This window comes from Acomys russatus, chromosome X (assembly GCF_903995435.1).
Source record: "Acomys russatus chromosome X, mAcoRus1.1, whole genome shotgun sequence".
NCBI lineage: Eukaryota > Metazoa > Chordata > Mammalia > Rodentia > Muridae > Acomys > Acomys russatus.
The window spans coordinates 31,369,967-31,387,137 of record NC_067169.1 but is presented as its reverse complement, the minus strand read 5'-3'; the positions used below and the strand labels follow the sequence as shown (position 1 = coordinate 31,387,137).

Here is a 17,171-nt window from a genome sequence, read left to right as displayed (position 1 = left end):
ACATATTTAATTCTTATATTCTCCAGCTCGGTCTTTTTTTTTTTTTTTTTCTTTTTTAATTTTCTTTTAGCATTTTTTATTAATTCATATTACATCTCAATGGTTATCCCATCCCTTGTATCCTCCCATTCCTCCCTCCCTCCCATTTTCTCCTTACTCCCCTCCCCTATGTCTGTGACTGAGGGGGACCTCCTCCCCCTGTATATGCTCATAGGGTATCAAAGTCTCTTCTTGGTGACCTGTTATCCTTCCTCTGAGTGCCACCGGGTCTCCCCATCCAGGAGACATGGTCAAATATGGGGCACCACAGTTTGTGTGAAAGTCAGAGCCCACTCTCCAGTCAACTGTGAAGAACGCCATGTTCATTGGCTAGAACTGGGTAAGGGTTTAATGCTTACTGCATGTATTATCCTTGGTTGGTGCTATAGTTTGAGCAGAACCCCTGGGTAGCTCAGTCTTTTTTTGTTTTGGAATTTTTAAGTTTAAGTAGCTGGGGAACAAGCTGATTTCCAAATATTTTTATTTTTACAAAGCAAAACTTTGCCTTTAGAAAGGCTAAGACAACTTGACTTTAGACTCTATTGCTATATTGTATGAAAAAAATAATGGATATTTATTTTAGGGAAAATCGTGGTAGTACATGTTTTGTATATGACATAGGCAGGAAAATTGATGTTGTCTGAATGGGTAGCATGCATTAGAAGTAATGTTCAAGATCTACCTAGCTCCCATTCTGTAATTTACTAATTATAATCACAGATGAGCATTCCTTTACATCTTTAAAATGGGCACAAGATGGGGGCTCCTGGAGAGATGGCTCAGTGGTTTAGAGCCCTTGGGACTCTTGTATAGGCTTTAATTCTCAGTACAAATATCTGGAGGCTTACAACAGCCTCTAACTTCAGTTTCAGAGGATTTGCCACCTATTCTGGCCTCCATGGGTATCAGCAAACCAATACACACACACACACATACACACATAAGGCATAAGGAGCATCACAAGGATTGAATGAATTTAGCATGCAGAACTTTGTACTCTGAAAAACCTTTCAAATAAGGTACAATGAGGGCTGGATTAGTTGCTGTTTTGTTAGCAAATTAACCCCCAGAGAGCTTTGAGGGCCTGGTGCTGGTAAGAATGTAATCAGAGTATAACCTGAAAATGCATTGCTTTCAACACTCAAATGGGGGAAATCTGCTTCCAGATTTATCCATGTGACTGCTGGCAGGATTCAGGTCCTTGCCAGCTGGTATCCAGAGGAATCAGTTCCTTCTGACTGGTCCTACCCATGGGATAGATCAAAGTAGGGCAAGTAGTTTCATCAGAATGTGTAAAAAGAATGAGACAATATGTCAAGAGTCAAAGTGGAACCATAGTTTTAAATATAGACTGAAATGGTTGTCTATCACTTTTGCCATATTTTATTCACTGAAAGCAAATGACTAAGTCAAACCTTCATTTGAGGGAGGGGCTCATATAAGGACATGTGAAGATGATTGGAGGCCATCAGAAATGGGTAACTTTCTATGAGTAGATAACACATATCTTTCTAACACCACATGTGAGGGCTTTACACTTCATTATCACAGTACCCAGGGGTCTGAAGACAGAGAAATATGAATTTCAGGCCAGTCTGGGCTAAATAGTAAGCTCCAGGCCATTTGGGCCATATAATGAGATGAAACAAACAAATAAACAAAGAAATGAATGAAAACAATACTAAAATGTATGAATCTTTGTATATATGAATGTACACATACAGAATATATAATAGAGCATATGCAAATATGTATACATATATACATATATATCCTTCGATAACATAACAAGTGATTGGCAGAAAGACATTGTCTGCTTCAGTGTGCAATAAGTGCTTACTGCTCTCATTCATTACACACACACACATACACGTTTGAGATGAGGTCTTGAACTCACCATGTAGTTCACGCTAGCTTCAAACTTGGGACCTTCCTGCCTCAGCCTATCCCCCCTCATCTCCAAGTGCTGCTTCCATGCTTGGCTTTCACAGATATTTGTGAAGTGTTTGCATTTGTTAGATGTTGGATTTATTGACGGGAATATTTATAATGGAGAGGAAGGCATGAGGCCCAAAAATCTTGTGTAGTCTAGCTGGTGGGTAGGTACAATTAGATGAATAACTCATCTCATAACTTTGATGACTTCATTTCAAAAGCATGAAGGGAACTGCATATTTTTCCATCTACTCCTGGTTGTTCCCACCTGTTTTCTTTGATTTTCCCCAATGAATAAACATTCTCATTCAAAGACAAAAGCATACTTAAAATTGTTTTTGGAGACACATCTGGAGTGATGGGCATACAGGCTTGTTCCACTATGGCCGATTTATGCTGTACTGGCAACCAAACCCAGGACTTCATGCATTTTTGGCAAGCACTCTACCAGCTGATCTCCATCCCGCCCTGCCCCCAAACCACCCTTACACACTGAAGTCAATGCCATTATATCTACATTTTTAAATTTTATTTATTTATTTTTATTATTAATTTATTCTTGTTACATCTCAATGGTTTTCCCATCCCTTGTATCCTCCCATTCTTCCCTCCCCCCCATTTTCCCATTATTCCCCTCCCCTATGACTGTTCCTAAGGGGGATTATCTCCCCCTGTATATGCTCATAGGGTATCAAGTCTCTTCTTGGTAACCTGCTATCCTTCCTCTGAGTGCCACCAGGTCTCCCCCTCCAGGGGACATGGTCAAATATGAGGCACAAGAGTTTGTGTGAAAGTCATACCTCACTCTCCACTCAACTGTGGAGAATGTTCTGTCCATTGGCTAGGTCTGGGTAGGGGCTTAAAGTTTACCACCTGTATAGTCCTTGGCTGGTGCCTTAGTTTGAGTGGGACCCCTGGGCCCAAATCTGCCTATCATCATGTTCTACTTGTAGGTTTCTAGGACCCTCTGGATCCTTCTACTTTGCTATTCTCCCATGCTTCTCTCATCTAGAGTCCCAATAAGATGTTCTCCCCTCTGTTCCAGTTTCCTGGTAAGTGAAGGCTTTTGTGGGACATGTACCTTGGGCTAGTATGCAGTATATCTACATTTTTTCTATCAGATCATTAATTTATTTTCTTTCTGGTTCATTGCTATCAGCATAGAAACAAATGGACATAGCTCCCATCTTTAAAATGAGAATGCTCCTTAAACACACTAAGCCCCATTTTTCTTTCCTTTTTTAAAAATTTAATTAATTTATTCAGATTACATCTCAATTGTTATCCCATCCCTTGTATCCTCCTGTTCCTCCCTCCCTCCAGCTTCCACCCTATTCCGCTCCCCTATGTCTGTGACTGAGGGGGACCTTCTCCCCCTCATCTTGGTAGCCCCATTTTTCTTACTGAGAGCCAATCTCCACGAAAGAGTTGCCTCAACTCTAGTGTTATTTCCTCTTCCACTTTGCCACAAAACCATTCTCCCTATGTCATCCCTAATCCCCATCATGCCACATCTCAGAGTCTCTCAACTTTTGGGGGGAGACATTTTGCTTTGGGGCCTTCACTTTTGCTAAGGCAAGCTGCCCCATTCTTTGTAAGGTGCTACCCACATCCCTAATTGGATGCCACTATCATTGTCTCACTAGTGCAATCAGAAATAGCTTCAGGCATTGAGGAGCGTATCTGGGGTTAAATCGCTCAGAATTGAGAAGGGGTTGCCCTCCAGTTAGTGCTCAGTGGATATCCGCCTCACTGCCTTTCGTCTGCATGTGCTGCAGAATATCACTTACTCTTTATTTGTGTGTGTGTGTTAAAATATACTCCACATAAAGCTTGTCTTTTGAACCTTATGCCTGTACAATCCAGTGACATTAAGTACACTATCCACTCCTCTCTGTTCAAAATCTTCCTCCTCATCATTTCAGTAGCAATAGCCTGGCTTTCTTTCTGCCTCACCAGATCCCCCTCCTCAGTGACACTTTTTCTGACTATGTTCAGTGCACAAAGAATAATTGTTGAGCATTGTTGGGACTCAGTTCTCAAGCCTTGTTTCTGTATCCACTTATTTCTTAGGTAATTCCATGATCTAAATGCTATTTAAACCAATAACTCTCAACACAAGTCTCATCAGAGCTTCAGCCATGTATACCCAGTTGCCTATTTAACACTCCATTTGTGTTTAAATAGACTCATCATATTCACTCTGCCCAGGTTCTTGACATCCTGCTAGCCATATATCCATTGCTTTTCAAGGGTTCTCATTTTAGTTAAGCCCACCACCATTCTGTTACTCAGGATGAAAATCTAGATGTCATCCTTAATTGTCCCCTCTCTCTAGTATCCCCCTATACAAATATAACTCAAATCTCACTATTTCATTTCATTTCTGTTACTCATCCAAATTAAGCCAATCTGTGGATGCATCCATCAAAATAGCTTCTTAACATGTCATCCTATGTCTCCTCTGGTTCAGCTTCAGTATTCTGCACACAACCCTGAGAGTGCTGTGGATGGATGCATATGTGTATATATGAGTGGTCACACACATGCCCACCACTTTAGTAGCTTTCCTTCTAGCTTGGCATTAAATATTACCTAACTTCTTCCCTTGGTTGAAAAGCCCCGCATTAAATGCGTCTTGGCAACAACTTTGAACTCATATCTTCTAGTATCTATTTTATTTACTCTGCTGTAGCCTTGGCACCTTGCTGCTGTTCTTCAAGGCTTACTTTGTTGCTACTTCAAAACCAGGGCGTCTGCTGCTTCCTCAGGATGGGGTAGCATCCTGTCACATGATAGATTTTCTCCTTTCATTCACATCTGGGCTATAATTTCACCTTGTCACTCTATCAACTTTAACTCCCCTTTCACATGGGTAAGTGTCTATCTCTACACACACACACACACACACACACACACACACACACACACACACACACACACACACACACTTAATTTGATGTCGGCCAGTCTGTCTGTCTGTCTGTCTGTCTGTCTATCTATCTATCTATCTACCTATCTATCTATCTACCTATCTAATTCATATATTGAGAGAAAGTGTCACTATGTAGCTCTGACTGACTTGGAACTCTAACAGATGAAGCTGATCTCAAGCACACAGAGATCTGCTTGCCTCTGCCTCCCAAATGCTGGGATTAGAGGCATGCACCACCATATCTGGGCCTAAGTCTATATTTAGTCTTTAATTATATGTACCTGTGTGGTACTTGCCTGTGGGTGCGTGCACATGACTACAGTGACCGTGGTAGCCAGAAGAGGGTATAGGATTCTCTGGAGCTGGAGCTGGAGCTGGAGCTGGAGCTGGAGCTGGAGCTGGTTGTGAGCCAACAACATGGATGATGGAAACAGAACTCAAGTCACCTGCAAGAGAAGGAAGTATTCTTAACTATTGCACTAAGTCTCCAGTTCCTGTCCACAAGACTTTTCTCCCATGAATACTTAAAACCTGCTTGATATTTTGATGAAAATTTATTTGTGTATTGTCCAACATCCTAAGAGTAATGTAAACACCATGGGCAAAAATACCATGCTCACTGCAGAGGGAAGTGGCTGTTTTCCATAGAGAAAAAGGAAGTGAACAATTGCAACTACAAATGTTCTATATGCTTTTTAGGCCAGGGCCAAGAGTCACTGCTTTAAGTGATGGTATATACATAGTTAACTAGGCCATAGACAAATAGATTTTATTCTAATTTATATTATATTGAAACTCAATATTTGTTGTTTTCCCAAGAAATCTGGTTCCAGCTAATCAAATAAAAAATAAAGTTATACTTTAGCACAGTTAAATCTTTAAACAAAAAGGCAAAATTACTGAGTTCTTCACTGGAGCAAGTAATTATCATAGGGAGAAACACAAAAGACAATTAAGCAATTTGTCTTCATTGATGTTTGTGGGAAGGCGAGACATATTACCTGCACTTGAATTTATTATAATCAATGTACTTAAAACAAATCTTTCACTAGGATGAGAACTCATATCCATTATCAACATTTTAAGAGACTATAGTAACTGAGAAACATAGAAATACCACCATTAGTGTCCCTTTTCAAAACTAAGCATATTATTTGTTTTAGTTGTTTTTTTAAATGAGAGTCCTAAGGGGGAACAGGAGGATTAAATCTTGCTAATGAATTATAAGCAATCTATTCTAGATATTTTGCTATCACTTATTACCATGATCAATGTTGAGTCCCGAAGAGAAAACCATATTTGTTAAAACAACTGGTGTGGTCTATGCTTCCCTCGCTCAACCCTAAGCAATGCAAAATGGCATCATCTTATCAACAGGCTCCACCCACGGACAGATGGAAACCTTACACATGCTATATAGAAGTGCTGGCTGAATCACAGACTGAATTATTGGTTGATAAGAGATCATTGTTGTCAGAAATGATCATGAAGAGTTCAAATGCCGACCCCAGTGTGTTATGTCAGAGCAGCTATGATTTTTGTTTAAAATCAAAATGCAGAGAGTTCCGTAATTAAAGTGTTATGAAATGGGAAGAGGTGATATTAACTCTATTGATGATGATGGCTCATACAGAAACCATGAAAGACCTTATGAAGGAAGGGAGTGCTGAAGAATGAGCAGGTTCTTGACATGTGGATGGGTTCAGGGAATGTCAGGGGAAGGCCCAAACTGAACTGTTTCTAAAGTTTGTAAATGGAAGATACACTTAAGAAATGGTGAGTAGCAGAATCGATTTTTAAAAGATGATGGGCAGGATAGGAGTGTGCCAAGGGAGCCCCAGCATGTCATCAGATTGGGGCCAGGTGTGCCTTTCTATGGCCAGGAAACTCATTGAAAATATAATGTCTATAAAGCTCCATTGAGATTGTGTCTCTGTGACTTACTGCTGAGTTCTAGCCTGGGATGGATGTAACTGACTAGCCTGGCACTTGCCATGTAATAGGAACAGTACAGAATAAAACACACAGAATCCTGTTTACTGGAGTAAGCAACAAAGATTTCAATGGTGACCACATGAGAACAGCTTCAGTGAAATCCTGGAAAGGGGAGATGTGAACCCAAAGAGCTTGGTTAATCAATATTTTGGAGGACTCTATACTTCTTACTGTTTCTATTGAATTTTTAAAAATTGTATTTGACTATTTTAGCATTTAAGATATGCTAGTTACTGCAGGGTGTGCTTCACTAGGATGTCAGAGAAAGCCAAGAATGGGACAGAAATGAATTCTGCTAATGCACATTCCAACTCAGGAGGAAGGAACATGAATTCTTAGAATGAGGAGGAAAAAATGTTCCAGGAAAATGACTAGTCTCCATGGCATGTGATTGAAGGGCTCCATGAAAGATGCATTCAAGTAAAAGATGAGGTCTGAAAGAGTACCCTAAAACCACCCTGAGAAAATATTTAAAGGGGAATGCCAGTAACATAACCTATGGAGAATAATATTTGCACGTAGTAATATTTATAGAAAAAGTCAATCAAAATGTAAAAAACCAAACAAAGGCAATTATTACCTTTAGGTAAAACAAAAGAAAGGAAGGATTTATAATATTTTTATGCTGGAGCTCTCAACAGCAGTTATCAAATTACATTTGCTTAGGCAAATTAATAGAAATGCCATTTGTTGATTTAACCAAAATCTACAATCTAAAATACTTGGAGAAGAGAGTGAGGAAGAAAGAACAGAGATGTTAAAGAACTTCATAATGACCTATCATTGTAGGAAGAAGATAGTTCTACAACTGATAAAACAGAAAGTCTTTAGCATAATAAAGATAATATGAATAAAATTACATATGAATACTTAAAGAAGCCAGTGAAATAGTCTAAAGTGGGGCTGCTAAAATGTCTCAGTGGTAAAGGAACTTGCCACCAAACCTGATGACCTGAAGAGTCATGTGTACACAGAACCTCACACATATACACACAAATAAATAAAATTCATTAAATGTTTTTAGAGAGTCTAACCTGTTTACCATTTAGGAGACAAACAAGAAGAATGGGGATGAGAAAGATACTTTATTTTTTTGTTTAATATAATGTAGCTTTAAAATCTGTATTATCTTAGTTTATATTACACTCATAAAATTAATTTAAAGTGAAAAGTCTGAAAAGTATACTCAAATTATTAAGAGTAGGTGTTTCCAAGAAGTGGGCTTGATGTGAAAGGGACCTTTTGTTTTATTTTAAATCTCTATGCTGTTTGGAAAGTTTCAAAATGGCCACTCAAAACTTATCATGGAGATAATATTTAAACAACAAAACTAAGAAAAATATTACTGTTGGTTGACTTTGAAAATAGGTAATCAGTACAAGTAACTTGTAACTTCTTCAAGAATCAAGGTAAATTTGGAGAGCAGAGATGGTTGAAAGTGAATTACTGGTGCCATGTTAGAAATGCCACTGTTTACTGTCTCCAACCCTTTTTACACAGTAACATGAGACCAGGAGTTGAATTTGTTTTCTTTCTTTAAGACTGCTGCCATTTTTGTTTAAGAATTCCCTACTCCCTTCCCCAACTCCAACTCTTTTCCTATCTTTTAAGTGCTTCCTGTATGTGCATAGGTGTAGGGCTATCTATTGGAGCATGGGTAATTTCTTAGGGGCCACATCTCTGAAGAAAATTGACTCTCCCACCCATGTCAGTGGTCATCAATTGCTAATAGCTTCTCAGATAAATGTGGGACTTTGTGAGCCCATCCCCTTTCTATGCTAGAATTCTGACTGACTTGATCTCATGCAGGTCTTGTGTGTGAAGTCACAGTTGCTGGGAATTCATGTGTGCACCACTTCTGTCCTGTCAAGAAAGTACTGTTTTGTACAGATGTTCACTATCTTTAACTGTTACTATTTTCCACTCCTTCTTCTGCTTTAATATTTGAACCTTGTGAGAGTGTGATATTAGATGTTCTATTTCAAGATAAACATTCCAAGTCTCTCTTTAAAATTTTTTTACACATAAATACAATAAACTACATACATCAAGAAGAACCACAAAACAAACAAGAATTGCATAAATGTTTTGTTCATAGTGTTTTGGCTATGTGTATTTGTCTCCCTTGAAGAAAACATCTCTCCTATCTCAGTGAGCCTAAAATTCCTAATGTAAATCAAATTATGTCGTATCTTTTCTCTATGTACTTAAAACATCTATCTAGACCTAAAAACATCTTAACCCCTAAACAACTAAGCTTAATTGTAAAACCACACTATCTGGTCTTCAACCTTGTCAGAGACTTGAGAAGGAATAGAACTTTATTACCCGAGTAAACCAGAAGTGCAGGTTGGCAGCTTCCAAAATGAAAAAATGGCAGAGACAGTTTGCTACCTGAGCAGTCACCCAACACTCTGGAGCATCATCTTCAGCCTTCTAGCCCAGTATATCTGACAGACATTTGTGAGACAGAACTTTTGTGGACTTGCTTACCCTGTCTTGGCAGAGCGTGGCCATCAACCCTGCTCTGCATCCAAGCTCGCCCATTTTGGGTAGAATTCTGTCTGTGGCAGAAACAAAGACATTTTGCCCTGTGGCTGGTTTGCTGCATTTGAAGCCATCTCTTTAAAGAGGTTCTTTTATGGTCATCATCTTATTTGAGGAAGAATGGGGAAATAGAAGAATCCAGAGGGTCCTAGAAACCTACATGAAGACCATGAAGGCTGGCAGATCTGGACCCAGGCGAATTAGCTCAAACTACCTTACCAAGCAAGGACAATGCATCCAGTAAACCTAGAAACCCTATCCAGATCTAGCCAATGGACAGCACATTCTCCACAGTTGAGTGGAGAGCCAGAACTGACTGGGACACGAACTCTGGTGCCCCCAATTTGACCACTTCCCCATGGTGGGGAGGACTGGTGACACTCAGAGGAAGAGTAAGCAGGCTATCAAGAAGAGACCTGAAAACCTGTGATCTTATAGTGGGGGAGGAGGTCCCCTTCTGTCACAGACATAGGGGAGGAGAATAGGATGAAAGAGGGAGGGAGTGGGAACAGGAAGATACAAGTGAGGGGATAACAATTGAGATATAATCTGAATAAATTATTTAAATAAATAAAAATTTATAAAAATTAAAAAAAAGAAAGAAAGAAAAGAAATCAGGCTGAACAAGCCATGATGAGCATACCAGTAAGCAGCACCTCTCTGTGGCCTCAGCATCAGCTCCTGCCTCCAGGTTTCTGCTGTTTGAGTTCTTGTGTTGACTCTCTTCAGTGAGGGACTATAACCCAGAAGTGTAAGCTGAATAAACCCTTACCTCCTCAAGTTGGTGGTCATGGTGTTTCACTGAAGTAACAGAAACCATAATTAAGACACTGTATTAATCAATGTCTGTGGCAAAAAGAAGCTTCATTGATGAGATTTGGGAGACGCAGTGATCTATAGAAATAGGTTAAGAATCTTTGGGATAGTTTATTACTATGGCCATATAGCAGAATAGTTGTATTGAGTTCTCTTCCAAAGCCCATGACCTAGCCAGGCTTGTTTGCCCAGTTAACAATAACAGGTATGAGTTCTGCCTTCTGCATCAGGCTTTAAATCCAATCCACTAAACCAAGTGGTTAATTACTCCCATACCATTTTTGTCACTATTGAACCAGTGGGCATATCTTGCCAAGCCAGTTATTATTGCAGCTCACAGAGTTCATAGCTGGACAAAGCTGTTGCTTATTTTTTATCCCCTGGTAGCATGGATAGAACCTTTGAGCATTATAAAAGCTAGCCAGTACAGATGAAGCTTCCCGGTTAGTACTAGCTTGATTTTTTCACGTTCAGGCTCAATGTCAATAGTGTCTTCTTCAGCAATAGGGCCTCAAGTTCTGGAGTGTAATTAAGAGCATGGAAATACTTGAGGTTGGGGGGTCTGTGGGACCTCCACTGACTAGTAACTTAAAAAACTCTTACCTGGCACTGGGCTTTTTATATTATAGCTTATGGTGTCTGGGTGAGGTTTTGTTCCCAATTATAGGACAAGTCCATACATATGTATGTATATCCATATATGTGTATGTATGTATAGCCATATATATATGTATATCCATATATGTGTATGTATGTATAGCCATACATATGTATGTATATCCATATATGTGTATGTATGTATAGCCATACATATGTATGTATATCCATATATGTGTATGTATGTATAGCCATATATATGTATGTATATCCATATATGTGTATGTATGTATAGCCATATATATGTATGTATATCCATATATGTGTATGTATGTATAGCCATACATATGTATTTATATCCATATATGTGTATGTATGTATAGCCATACATATGTATGTATATCCATATATGTGTATGTATGTATAGCCATATATATGTATGTATATCCATATATGTGTATGTATGTATAGCCATATATATGTAGTATATCCATATATGTGTATGTATGTATAGCCATTATATGTATGTATATCCATATATGTGTATGTATGTATAGCCATATATATGTATGTATATCCATATATGTGTATGTATGTATAGCCATATATATGTATGTATATCCATATATTGTATGTATGTAAAGCCCTATCTATGGTAAAATCCATATATGTGTATGTATGTATAGCCATATATATGTATGTATATCCATATATGTGTATGTATGTATAGACATATATATGTATGTATATCCATATATGTGTATGTATGTATAGCCATACATATGTATGTATATCCATATATGTGTATGTATGTATAGCCATATATATGTATGTATATCCATATATGTGTATGTATGTATAGCCATATATATGTATGTATATCCATATATGTGTATGTATGTATAGCCATACATATGTATGTATATCCATATATGTGTATGTATGTATAGCCATATATATGTATGTATATCCATATATGTGTATGTATGTATAGCCATATATATGTATGTATATCCATATATATGAGAGCGACAGAGATAGACACACACACACAAAGACAGACAGATAGAGAGAGAGAGAGAGAGAGAGATAGAGGGAGGGAGGGAGGGAGGGAGAGAAAACTTTGCATTTGTCTTGCTGTGTCTGGATTACCTCCTCAGAATAATTATTTCCAGTTCTGTCTACTTATCTTTGAATTTTACAATTTCATTCTTTTTACATTTGAATAATATTATGATGTGTATTTGTACTGCATGTTCATGATCCACTCATTAGTTGCTGGACATCTAGGTTATTTACATTCCCTGGAAACAGCCATGAACATGCATGAACAAGTGTCTTTGTTAGTAGACTATAGAGTCCCTCGAGAATAGAACCAGGAGTATTATAGCTGGGTCATATGATTGATCTATTTTTGGCCTTTTGAGGAACCTCCACATTGATTTCCATAGTGGCTGAACTAGTTTATATTCCTAAAAATAGTGAATAAGTGTTCCTCTTTCCCTATATCCATGCCAGTATTTGTCATCATTTGTCTTTCTTTTAATACTCATCATTTTGACATCTCAAAGTAGTTTTAATTTGTATTTCCCTGGTGGCTAAAGATACTACTTTAAAACATATTTCTTAAATATTTGCATTTCATCTTTTGTGGACTCTTTGGTTTTTATGACCCAGTTTTTAATTAGGTTGCTTGTTTTCTTGATGTTTAGGGTTTTTCCTTTATATATTTTAGATATTAACTTTCTGCCAGATGTCTAGCTAATAAATATGTTCTCTCATTTTGTAGGCATCCTCTTCACTCAAATGATGGTGTCCTTTGCTGTTCAGAAATGTTTTAGTTTCATGAGGTCCCATTTATTAACTATTGCTCTTAATGCTTTTGCTACTGGAGTCCTGTTCAAAAAGTCATTTCCTACATGTACAAGTTTAGGCATTTCCTGTTTAATCCTCTATCAGATTCAGGGTACCAGGTTTTATGTTGAGGTCCTTGATCCATTTGAACTGAGTTTTGAGCTGGGTAAGAGATGTGGGTCTATTTTTCTTATGTGTATCTATCTAGTTCCTGAGGAATCACACAGAATTCTCAATAAAATACTTGCAAACTGAACTCAAGAGCATATTGAGCACCCACTATGAACAAGCTGGCTTCATTTTAAAGATGCAGGGACAGCTCAATGCATGTAAATCAATGTATATAACCTACCACAAAAAAGGCCTAAAGGACAAATGATGACAACCATTTTTAATTTTTAAATTTTAATTTATTATAATTTATTCATATTACATCCTCATTTTATCCTCTTACTTGTATCTTCCCGTTCCCACCCTCTCTACCTCTTTTGCCTTATTCCCCTCCCCTAGACCTCTGATAGAAAGTGACCTCCTCCCTCACGATAAGACCACAGCCTATCAAGTCTCATCCAGATAGCCTGCTTCTCCTTACTCTGAGTGCCACCAGGCTTCCTCACCAAAGGGAAGTGATCTAATCAGGGGCATCAGAGTTCATGTCAGATGAAGTCTCCATTCTCCCCACAACCGTGGAGAATGGGGTGCCCATTGTCTAGATCTGAACGGGGGTTTAGGTTTACTGACTGCACCAAACCATACAATGGGGAAATGGTAGCATCTTCAACAAATGGTGCTGGTTGAATTGGATGTCTACATGTAGAAAAATGAAAATAGAGTCATATTTATCACCCTGCACAAAACTAAAGTCCAAGTGGATTAAAGACCTCAACATAAAACTTAACATACTAATTCTGTTAGAAGAAAAAGTGAAGAAGAGCCTTGAACTCATTGGCACAGGAGACAATGTCCTGAACAGAACACCAATAGCTCAGACTCTAAGATCAATCATTAATAAATGGGACCTCATGAAACTGAAAATCTTCTGTAAGGTAAAGGATGCTGTCAACAGAACAAAATGACAGTCTGTAGACTGGGAAAAGATCTTGATCAACCCTATATCTGACAAAGGGCTAATACCCAAAATATATAAAGAACTCAAGAAATTAAACACTACCAAACCAAATAACCCAATTAAGAAATGAGTATACAGCTAAACAGAGAATTCTCAACAGATGAATCCCAAATGGCCAAAAAACACTTAAAGAACGTCCCTAATCATCAAGGAAATGCAAATCAAAATGAGTCTAAGATTCCATCTTACACCTATCAGAATGACTGAGATAAAAAACTCAAGTGACAGCACATGCTGTCCAGGATGTGGAGAAAGGGGAACACTCCTCCATTGCTGATGGGAATGCAAACTTGTACAACCACTTTGCAAATAAGTTTGGCACTTTCTCAGGAAATTGGGAGTAGTGCTACCACAAGACCCAGCTATACCACTCCTGGGCATATACCTCAAAGGTGCTCCACCCCTCAACAAGGACATTTGCTCAACTGTGTTCATAACAGTTCTATTCATAATAGCCAGAATCTGGAAACAACCTAGATGTCCCTCAAACAAAGAATGGATGAAGAAACTGTGGTACATTTGCACAATGTAATACTATTCAGCTATCAAAAACAAGGAAATTTAGAAATTTGCAGGCAAATGGATGGAGCTAGAAATGATCATCCCAAGTGAGGTAAGCCAGACCTAGAAAGACACACATGGTATATAATCACTTATAAGTAGATATTAGTCCAACATAGATGTCCTCTGTGAGTCTTGACTCAGCACGATATTGGGACAGATGCTGGAAATCACTGCTAGACTTCAGGTATGGAAGAATTGTGGAATAGAAGGACCCAGAGGGTTAATGAGATCATCAAGGCTGATGGATCTGGACCAGGCAGGTGGAGGGCTAATTGAATACACTGTTGCACCAACCAAAGACTGCAACCATTTAAAGGAAGTCCTTCTGAATTTCAAAATAACTATCTGATTGGAGAAAGGACTCAAATATAGGCAACTCATAATGCAGGCAGGTAGTGGGTATTTTCTATTCTTGTCTTTCATTTGTTGTTATTTTTATCTAGTACTTAGATGATTGTTTTGTGTGTACTTGTATGTATATGTAGGTGCATGTTTGTATGGATGCAAGTGATTGTGATTAGAGGACAACTTCCAGTGTTATTCCATGGGAGCTTTTTACTTTGATTTTTGAGACAGGGTCTCTCAGTTAGCCTGGAGCTCAGCATTCTGGTCAGGTTGACTGGCCAGGGAGCCCCAGTGATCCTCCTGTCTTCACCTTCCCATTGCTCTGGAATAATAAGCACATTCCACTGTGCCAAGGGTTTTTTTCTAACATGGGTTCTAGATATTAACCTTAAGTTGTCATGCTTTCATGACAAGCAATTTACCAATTAAGCTATTTCTCCAGCCCTGCAAATGAAAGATATTCAATACCAAATGCAAAGGCTTCAATCAACTTTCAAATCGAAAAACTTAATTGTATTTTTAATTAACACACAAAACAATAAGTTTCATTGTGGCCTTTTCATACATAATATGTGTCCTTTTGGCTGATTTCCTTCCCTCTCCCAGATGGGTCTCCTTTCTGTTTTTATGTATGCCACCACCTGATTCCCCCCAATTTATATTATTATTACTATGTCTACTCCACAAGAATGGAGGCTTCTAGAGGGCAAGGGGTTATTTTGGTTTAGACAGTTATGAGAAGATTGAATGTGCTTTTGGATATCTGTAATCCCAGTACTTTAGAGGCTGGGGAAGGAGGATTATGGGCAACATTGGCTTACATAGGAAGACCCTGCTACAAAAAAAGTATATGTCTACCTGGTTTGGGGAGAGATCCAGGGGCTGTTCTGGGGCTGCCTGCTTGACCCTAAAGTTACCAGGGCCTGCCCCTGGATTTTCCAGCATAGACTGGGCATAGTGGCTGCATATATACTGCTCTAGTATAATGGTACCACTGGGTCTCTGGTAAGGGAGCCTGGTATGCAAATGGTCCAATAAGGTACGGGGCACTGGGTGACTGTGTCAAGGCCTTGCTCTCCTCTGGCTCCAGGATGCTACAGACACTTGAACCAAAAAATGGCACTGGGTATTGTCCAACCTACCTGTTGGCAGAGACTAGGTGGGTGAGCCACTTTTTCTGGTAGCTGAGTGATAAGAGCCAGAGACCTGACCCAGGATGATCATGAATAGAGGAGTGGCCTTTCTCCAGCCTCCATGGCACCTCATTGATTTGAGGTTCACTAGGAAGGGGAGTATGACTTGGTCTAAAATTGGTTTATCCTTCTCAGGAGTTATATTAGTTGGAGCACATTGGTGTGCATCAGGATTAGCAGAACAAATTAGGATCTGGGAGAGAAGCCTGAAGGTAGAAGTGTAGTGACCCAGAGGGATAGGAGAGCCTAAAAGGGAGCCTTGAACGAGGGACACAGAAACCAGCTGAAACATGTTGATGAGATGGTACAAAGGAGGTGGGAATGCCTTAACTGTATGAGTTCTGTTAGGCCTGAGGACCTCTTCCATCTTTGCCAAGTGGAGTGCTAATCATCTTCATACAGTGCTCAAATCCATTTTTAAACTCTCAGTGTGCTAACCCCACTTCTTAGAAGTCTCTTTTGGATACCATAAAAGATACAAAGGACATTTCCTAGCTATGGGATAGAGGAACATTCTCCTTCTTGTGTCTTTCTGTTGAGGGAGGAAAGAAGGGAGAGAGCTGGAAAACATGAGCTTTCCTGATTCCAGTTCCACAGAGTGGCCCCAAGCTTGTTACTTTTAACTATCAGTTTGATACAACTTGTATCACCTAGGAAGAGAGTCTCAGTGAGAAATTACCTGGGTTCAGGTCAGTCTGTGGGCATGTCTGTGAGATTGTCTTGATTGTTAATTGACTTAAGAAGACCCACTCTGAATGGCAGTGTCTTTTCATGAGCTTGGCCCTGAACTGTGTAAGAGTAGAGAAAGGTAGCTGGCCACGAAGCAGCAAGCAAAGATGTGGTTATTCTCTTAACTGTGGCTGTGATGTGATTAGCTGTGTGGACCTCCCTGCACTAATGGACTATTAGAATAATAAGCCAAGGAAACCCTTTCCTCTCTTTATGTTGCTTTATTTTGGTCAGGGTGGTTTATCACAGCACAGGAAGTAGAGCAGGCCCCTGCCTGGAGCATCACTGGTCTTAGAAGACTGTCATCAGTGATGTTATTTAAGGACATCTGGGAAAGATTTCTTTCCCATTCAGAAACAGTACCTTCATTGGACATGAAAGTGTCACAAATGCTGCAATTTCTGTGAAGTATCTTGGAGATGTAAATGAAGTGCTCTGTGTGAGGGAGCATATTGTGCATTAATTAATTAGTTTTCTTTAAGTGTCTCATGCA

General features: G+C 39.0%; 1 non-coding gene across 1 annotated transcript; it reads right to left on the bottom strand.

Moving 5' to 3' along the window:
• Window positions 1–16,233: 16,233 nt before the first annotated feature.
• On the bottom strand, window positions 16,234–16,354 carry LOC127186100 (U6atac minor spliceosomal RNA). The gene has a single exon (XR_007830335.1). It is a non-coding gene; the product is annotated as a U6atac minor spliceosomal RNA (small nuclear RNA).
• Window positions 16,355–17,171: the final 817 nt, after the last annotated feature.